Raw genomic sequence first — 8,301 nt, 5'->3', positions numbered from 1 at the left:
AATTCTAGTCATTCTACTGTACAGCATGTGACTTCAGTTGACGCCGCTTTTATAGGGTGTCGACAGTTTTTGCGCTTTGATCCTGATAAGTACATTCACCCTCTTGAATTTTGGAATGACTTTGAGGATGTTCTCCCCAACACTTGGTCAGAAAGAGAAAAAATTTCATTTATAAGAAGTCATTTGTCAGGTGATGCTTTGCGATGGTCAGCGGATGTAATGATCAAATGTAAAACTTTATCTGAATTTAAGTCTGCATTTCTCAACGAATACTGGTCACATAACAAACAAAATGATGTGTTAAGGGAATTCTGGAGTGGTAAGAAGTTTTTCCCAGGGCGTGAATCAGTAAAGGATTTCGCTAGGAAGTGGGTTTCAAGACTGTCACATTTGACAGAAAAGATGAAGCCAGATATGATCATTATGGGTTTAGAAGGTAAGCTGCCGTGGTACTGGCAGAAGAGGATCATTTCCGCCCCTAGAGATAATATAGACAAATTTATTGAATATCTGGAAAGAGTGGAAAGAGTAGCTGCTGCTGAGGAGCAGGTGCAGCAGAATAACAAATCTTCTAACAATCACGTACAAAATAATGGAAACGTGAACGTTAGAAATATGGAAGTTAGGCACACCAAAACAAACTATCGAAACCAAAGCCGTGGCAGAGGAAGAGGGGGTAGATACTCACCACGCTTTCGTAACAACTACTATGACGAAAGTGGAGAAGTAAATACTATGCCATTAAGACAAGAAGGGAGTCATGATGCTACTATATCTAGTGGTGTCACAGATGAACACTACAGGCCGCGTGTGGGAAACTAAATCCCGTCTATGAGGAAACTGGCGCTCACCAGGCGGTAACAGTAACACAGCCAGTAACGGAAACACAGACAATCACCCAACATACACAGACAGACAACATGGATGACGAAATAAATACAGATAATACCAGTGATGTGTTAAACCACTCTCACAAAATAGTGGATAGTATTTTGGATACACTAGAAAAATGGGTCAAGGAAGAACAGGAACTCAAGGTAGATAATGGGGAAGAAATAGATAATGGGTTTGAGTCTGATGGGAATAATGATGAAGTAAAAGCTTACATCTTCGATGAAAATGGCAATCTAAAAGCTGAAGTAGAAGTAGCAGAAGTAGAATCAGTACTGCAAAACTTTAGAGAGGAGGAAATGATGAATGAAGGGGGTAGAAATAGTAACGAGGTGAAAGAATCTAGTAGCTGTGTAAACGTGCCACAAATGGTTGAAGGTGACGACATTCTTATGAACAGCAATATTGCGCAGGGACGCAGTTGCTCAGAGGTAGAGGATAGTTTGGCTGATGTGCAGCAAACAAAAGTAGAAAAAGTCGTCAGATGCTTCGATTTAAAGTTAGTGGACAGATTAGAGAAAGCAGCTAAGATTATAGAGCATGATGAGCCCCAGGATGTAAATGTAAATGTAATTGCAACTGATCAGAATTACTTTAGCTGGAAGAACATAGAACGAGATTTATTAGACGAGGTGTGTGAGCAACCTGTTCAATGTAAAATAACTCACCCTGTTATCAAAGTAAACATATCAGGAGTCACTGTGCGTTGTCTGCTTGACAGTGGCAGTGAAGCAAGTGCTTTATCACAAACATTTTTTGACACCATACCCAATAAAGAGAAGTTAACAGTTATGAAAGTAAGTGGCTTAAAGATTATAGGTGCTACTGGAAAAGTCTCTAGACCAGTTCAACACGAAGCTTTGATACCCATTGGTATAAATGACGTAGTAATAGATCATCCTTGTTTGATTGTGCTAGGCTTAAGTGTTGATATGTTGATTGGTACTGATTTCTTATCAAAGTACCAGGGAAAGATCAATTTTGATCAGAACAACTTAATTTTAACTTTACCTGACTCTAAAGTGATAAGAGAGTCTTTTATAGGAAGTCATATAGGCGGTAGTAATGAAACTTGGGAACTGCCTATTAGAGTAATAAAGAATAAAGGATACTTGCAGGAAAATTTGGTTTTCAGTGAGAATGAGGAAAGTGCTAAGGTTGAAGAGAGACACATCCTAAAGGAAATAGAGGAAAAGGTACAATCAACAAAGCAAATTGCTGACGAACAAAGATCAGAGTTAAAGAGTGTGTTAACTAAGCATAGTAATGTATTCTCAAACGCACCTGGTGAAGTTAAAGGTTATGAATGCCATTTGAATATCAAGCCTGGGAAGGTATTTTTTAAGAAGCCTTATCCAATACATGATGCAAGGGCTTCCCCCACTAGTTTTAAAATTGGTGAGCTAGTGCTGGTCAAAACAAAAGAAAAATCAAAGAAAATTTCTGCAGAAACTAAAAAGTTTATGCATGTATATCATGGACCATTTAGAATAGTAAGTAAACCTCATGCAAATGCCTATCGTTTGGAATATCCAAAGAGTAAGAGAGAACTAGGTCTAAGAAATATTGTGGATCTAAAGGAATTTAAAATTAACAGTAATTAAATACTGTAGGGAGTCTGCCACTCTTTGGCGGATACACGGTTTGGCGTACCGTGCAGTCCCAGCTGGGTGAAACTTTATTTCCTTTTCAAGTTTCATTCCCTTCTTCTGGTCTATCATAACAGGTAAGAATCACATATGTCTTCATGTTGTATATATGCTATTAGGTTTTAAGTATTCTTAGTAAGGATCTACCTAGTGAATGGCAAAACAAAAGTCTGAGTACCAATAAGAGGCAAACAAGGCTAAAATAAATAAATTAAAATATTTCATGTAATTGTAAAGGGTTAGAAACTACAACTAAGAGAGACACTTTGCAGTATACGAAGTACGGTATGAATATGAATAATCCATGAGATTATGCAGAAGGTAGTATGTTGCTAGAAATAAGGTTGTCTGAAGGAAAACAGCGTAAGAAGGTAATGCTCATAGAGGCAAGCAATGGCGTTTTAGAATTAAATAAATGGAGATGTGTGGAAGTGGTGTGAGGATCGCACCAAATATATAGAAACAGGACGTCAATAGGCTGACAAAAGGAAAAGGGAGAAAGAAGTGGAGAAATGAAGTATTTTGAATCTGGAAGAAAAGGGAGAAAATGAATAAGGTGAAGAAGTGAAGTAAGTAAATTGAAGTAAATGATGTAGGATTAAAGAATAATTCCCTCACGTCTCGTGAAATGGTGAAAAACGCTAAATCTTGCTTGAGGCAAATAAATAATTAAACAGACAACAGAAACACACAAATATTGGAAAATGCAGAAATTTGGAATCGGTATACTGAAAATAACTAATTTCTTTAGTAATTCATACAATAAAGCAAAGTGCTGGTCAGCAAATGACTTCTTTGATGAACTAATCCATACGATAATTAAGCCAGAGTACATTAAAACTAAAAGGTTACTCAATTTTCTAAGTTGAAGCAAGATCTTAATATATTAATTTGCTAAAAGAATTTTCACTATTTAGGAACCTAAAAGATTATTTATGAAAGAAGAAAGTAGGAGCTATTGTATCAGATACGACTTAGTGCTAAATGTCTTTCTGACAACTTCACAATTAGTAAAATAGTGCCAGAATATAAACTATAAAATGTACTTTGTCCTACCTTAGATATAAGTTGAAAACAGAAACTTAGACTGTATTGTCTGTTTCTCAGGGACATGCAGGCTGCATGAATGACTGACAACAAGCGGTAGGGAGATTGGAAGTAGAGACGCAAACCACAGTGAATACAATTTCCTCCCACAATTTTGTCAATCAGTGAAATTAAATGAGTGTTACAATAGGACACCCACCACAGTGCCGAGTATTATAGTAAAAGAAAAATGTGAGTGCGTTGCAGTGATAAAAGTCGTGTGTATTTTCTTTTTCAGGAAGAGACTGATTTTAAAGAAAAAAAATAACTATTTTGTAACCATTGAAAAATTTATATTTCCATGTAAATGTATGTAAATAATTTGTGAATGTCTTCTGTACTACGTTTTCTATGTGTATATGAGTATGGTTATTTTGTGTATGTAGTAATAAGGAATTTCCTAAGAAGAAGCAACTTAAGTTGAAAGAGGTATACTAAAGTAATCCATCGCTTGTTTGTTCTTTTAGAAATTTAATTTTGTTCAAAAATAGATTTTCACGAAAATTAAAAAGGGGGTGATGAAGCAAAGCAAGCGCTGTATCATGTATAAGATACAGAGGCGAGCGAGTGCACGGGACTTACCCTAGTTCACTGCTAGTAGCGTCACGTCATCGTAACGCGCCTGCATATAGTATTGCACCACATTTAACATAAAAGTAAAAATTAAGATTTGTGTGTAAAACTTTGTTAAAGTATAGTTCTATGTAATAATGTTTCAGGTAACAAATCTTAATGTTATAAAATTAGTAGTTTACGTAAAATTCACGTTTTGAAAGAAAAATAGGAGGCGCTAAATAATGACGCTAGGAAGCCAAAATTTGGTGAGAAGGTGCAGTAAGAAGTCATTAATGAGTGGTGCTGGTTTCCAAAACCATAAAACTAAAATTGACTCCAGAATCCGCGTTTTTCGGAAAAATCAGAGGCGCGAAATAATAGAGCTACAATATTGAAAATTGGTAGGATGCTTCAGTTCACCCTAATAATAATAATGGAAATACCACAATCAGTTACCTCTTCTAGTTTTTTAGTAATTTAGTAAAAACTACTTTTGTGAGTAAAATGTACATAAGCATTATAGATTAAGTACTTTAAATTTTAATGATAAAACAAATTCTTTAAGACCAATGATCAGATAGGACAATTAACAAAGCTACACCAAGTTTTAGTCTTGTAGCATAATTAACAGCTGATACAAGTCTTGATAAAGCTATGGTTCAGAGGTAACAATCTACCGTTAGTTCCATTGTAAAAATTCTAGAGAGTAAAGTTTTAATTTTAGCGGGCTGAGATTTTCTACGTGCTTCTGTACTGCTCAGATGTATGTATACAAAAATTGAGAAGTTTGTAAAGCTATTATTAAATGTGATATTTAAGATTATGTGCCTGAGATAGCGATCATTTGGAGGCTCAGGCATCTGCATAGGAACGGAAAGAACAGATGTTCTCTTGGCGGTACGCGCCGGAGCTATATAAAGAGAGCGGCAGAGGCAGTAGTAAGCTCACTCCGCATTAGACCAACGCCTAGTCCACGCGAGCTTAACGTCCGATCGCGCCTCGCCTCGGGTGACGTCATAGCGGGCTGTGACATGCGCGTACTTAGCAATGTAAACGGACATTGAAAATCGCGAGGACTGTACACCGTCCTGGATCGTTTAGACTTCGGTAACAAACTGTTATTGTGCCGTCCGTGTGAAGTATAATTCCGCGTGGCAAGTGGTGACTAACTCCACTTTTAAGGCGAGCATTAATTTTTTTTAGCATTATTGCGAACTATTAATAGAGCACCGTTAGTTAGAGTAATGAACTATTCGGGAGGAACTTGCTGTAGAAGTCGCCTCTGAACTATTAAACGATTGGCTGAATTAACAATATTTAATGTCTTTAGCATTTTCAGAAGTTTCGAGTAATTTGTGTGAGCCTTTAAGATAATAAAATCTTGTTTGGAACTTTAAATTTTATTGAAACAGCCCTAATCCCGTGAAGAACTATGGATATTTTTCGTTTAGCTGGGCTGTACAGGAATGTGGCCGTGCAGACTGGGAACTAAGGTCAGTAAGTTTCCCTTCGCTTTCTGACTGGCCACCAAATTAGTTGCCAGGCTCGCGTGATTTAAGGTGGCAATGTTCAACTTTCATTCAACATTAAACAACGACTTCTTCGCCGTCCTACATATGTTGCATCGGCAATTGTCTGTTACGTGAAATGAACATTCAAACAACTCATTCGACGACTTCTTCGCCGCCCCACAGTGTTCCAAAATTCTACAACTGATCGACGTTAGAGATATAGGTCTGTAGTTCTGCACATCTGTTCGACGTCCCTTCTTGAGAACGGGGATGACCTGTGCCCTTTTCCAATCCTTTGGAACGCTTCGCTCTTCTAGAGACCTACGGTACACCGCTGCAAGAAGGGGGGCAAGTTCCTTCGCGTACTCTGTGTAAAATCGAACTGGTATCCCATCAGGACCAGCGGCCTTTCCTCTTTTGAGCGATTTTAATTGTTTCTCTATCCCTCTGTCGTCTACTTCGATATCTACCATTTTGTCAACTGTGCGACAATCTAGAGAAGGAAGCACAGTGCAGTCTTCCTCTGTGAAACAGCTTTGGAAGAAGACATTTAGTAATTCGGCCTTTAGTCTGTCATCCTCTGTTTCAGTACCATTTTGGTCACAGAGTGTCTGGACATTTTGTTTTGATCCACCTACCGCTTTGACATAGGACCAAAATTTCTTAGGATTTTCTGCCAAGTCAGTACATAGAACGTTACTTTCGAATTCATTGAAAGCCTCTCGCATAGCCCTCCTCACACTACATTTCGCTTCGCGTAATTTTTGTTTGTCTGCAAGGCTTTGGCTATGTTTATGTTTGCTGTGAAGTTCCCTTTGCTTCCGCAGCAGTTTTCTAACTCGGTTGTTGTACCACGGTGGCTCTTTTCCATCTCTTACGATCTTGCTTGGCACATACTCATCTAACGCATATTGTACCATGGTTTTGAACTTTGTCCACTGATCCTCAACACTATCTGCACTTGAGACAAAACTTTTGTGTTGAGCCGTCAGGTACTCTGTAATCTGCTTTTTGTCACTTTTGCTAAACAGAAAAATCTTCCTACCTTTTTTAATATCTCTATTTACGGCTGAAATCATCGACGCAGTAACCGCTTTATGATCGCTGATTCCCTGTTCTGCATTAACTGATTCAAATAGTTCGGGTCTGTTTGTCACCAGAAGGTCTAATATATTATCGCCACGAGTCGGTTTTCTGTTTAACTGCTCAAGGTAGTTTTCAGATAAAGCACTTAAAAATATTTCACTGGATTCTTTGTCCCTGCCACCCGTTATGAACGTTTGAGTCTCCCAGTCTATATCCGGCAAATTAAAATCTCCACCCAGAACTATAACATGGTGGGGAAATCTACTCGAAATATTTTCCAAATTATTCTTCAGGTGCTGAGCCACAACAGCTGCTGAGCCCGGGGGCCTATAGAGACATCCAATTACCATGTCTGAGCCTGCTTTAACCGTGACCTTCACCCAAATCATTTCACAATTCGAATCTCCGTCAATTTCCTTCGATACTATTGCACTTCTTATCGCTATAAACACGCCTCCCCCTTCACTGTCCAGCCTATCTCTGCGGTATACATTCCAATCCGAGTTTAGGATTTCATTACTGTTTACGTCTGGTTTCAGCCAACTTTCTGTTCCTAGTACTATATGGGCGTTGTGACCGTTTATTAATGAGAGCAGTTCTGGGACCTTTCTATAGACGCTTCTGCAGTTTACTATTAGCACATTAATATTGTTATTCCTTGTTGCATTTTGCCTACTCCTGCCTTGCCGCGTCTCAGGAGGCGTCTTGTCGGGCCTAGGGAGGGAATTCTCTAACCTAAAAAAACCCCATGTGCACTCCACACGTACTCCGCTACCCTCGTAGCCGCTTCCGGCGTGTAGTGCACGCCTGACCTATTCAGGGGGACCCTACATTTCTCCACCCGATAGCGGAGGTCGAGAAATTTGCACCCCAGCTCTCCGCAGAATCGTCTAAGCCTCTGGTTTAAGCCTTCCACTCGGCTCCAAACCAGAGGACCGCGATCGGTTCTCGGAACGATACTACAAATAGTTAGCTCTGATTCCACCCCGCGAGCGAGGCTTTCCACCTTCACCAACTCCGCCAACCGCCTGTACGAACTGAGGATGACCTCTGAACCCAGACGGCAAGAGTCATTGGTGCCGACATGAGCAACAATTTGCAGTCGGGTGCACCCAGTGCTCTCTATCGCCGCCGGTAGGGCCTCCTCCACATCTCGGATGAGACCCCCCGGCAAGCAGACAGAGTGAACACTGGCCTTCTTCCCCGACCTTTCCGCTATTTCCCTAAGGGGCTCCATCACCCGCCTAACGTTGGAGCTCCCAATAACTAATAAACCCCTCCCCCCATGTGCCTGCTCGGACCTTGCTGAAGGAGCTGCCACATGTCCACTCACAGGCAGAGCGGGCGATGCCACACGGCCAGCCTCCACATTGACCCTCCGCCTCGTGCGCCGCGAACGCCGCTGAACCCGCCACTCCCCTTGGGGAGAGGGTGGCCCAACCGCGCCCGGTACCCGCGAAGATGTCTCGACAGCAGGGACAGTGGGTGAAGCATCTAACACCTGGGGTGCACCATGCGACGCA

This window comes from Schistocerca gregaria, chromosome 3 (assembly GCF_023897955.1).
Source record: "Schistocerca gregaria isolate iqSchGreg1 chromosome 3, iqSchGreg1.2, whole genome shotgun sequence".
NCBI lineage: Eukaryota > Metazoa > Arthropoda > Insecta > Orthoptera > Acrididae > Schistocerca > Schistocerca gregaria.
Note: the sequence above shows the minus strand (reverse complement) of the source record.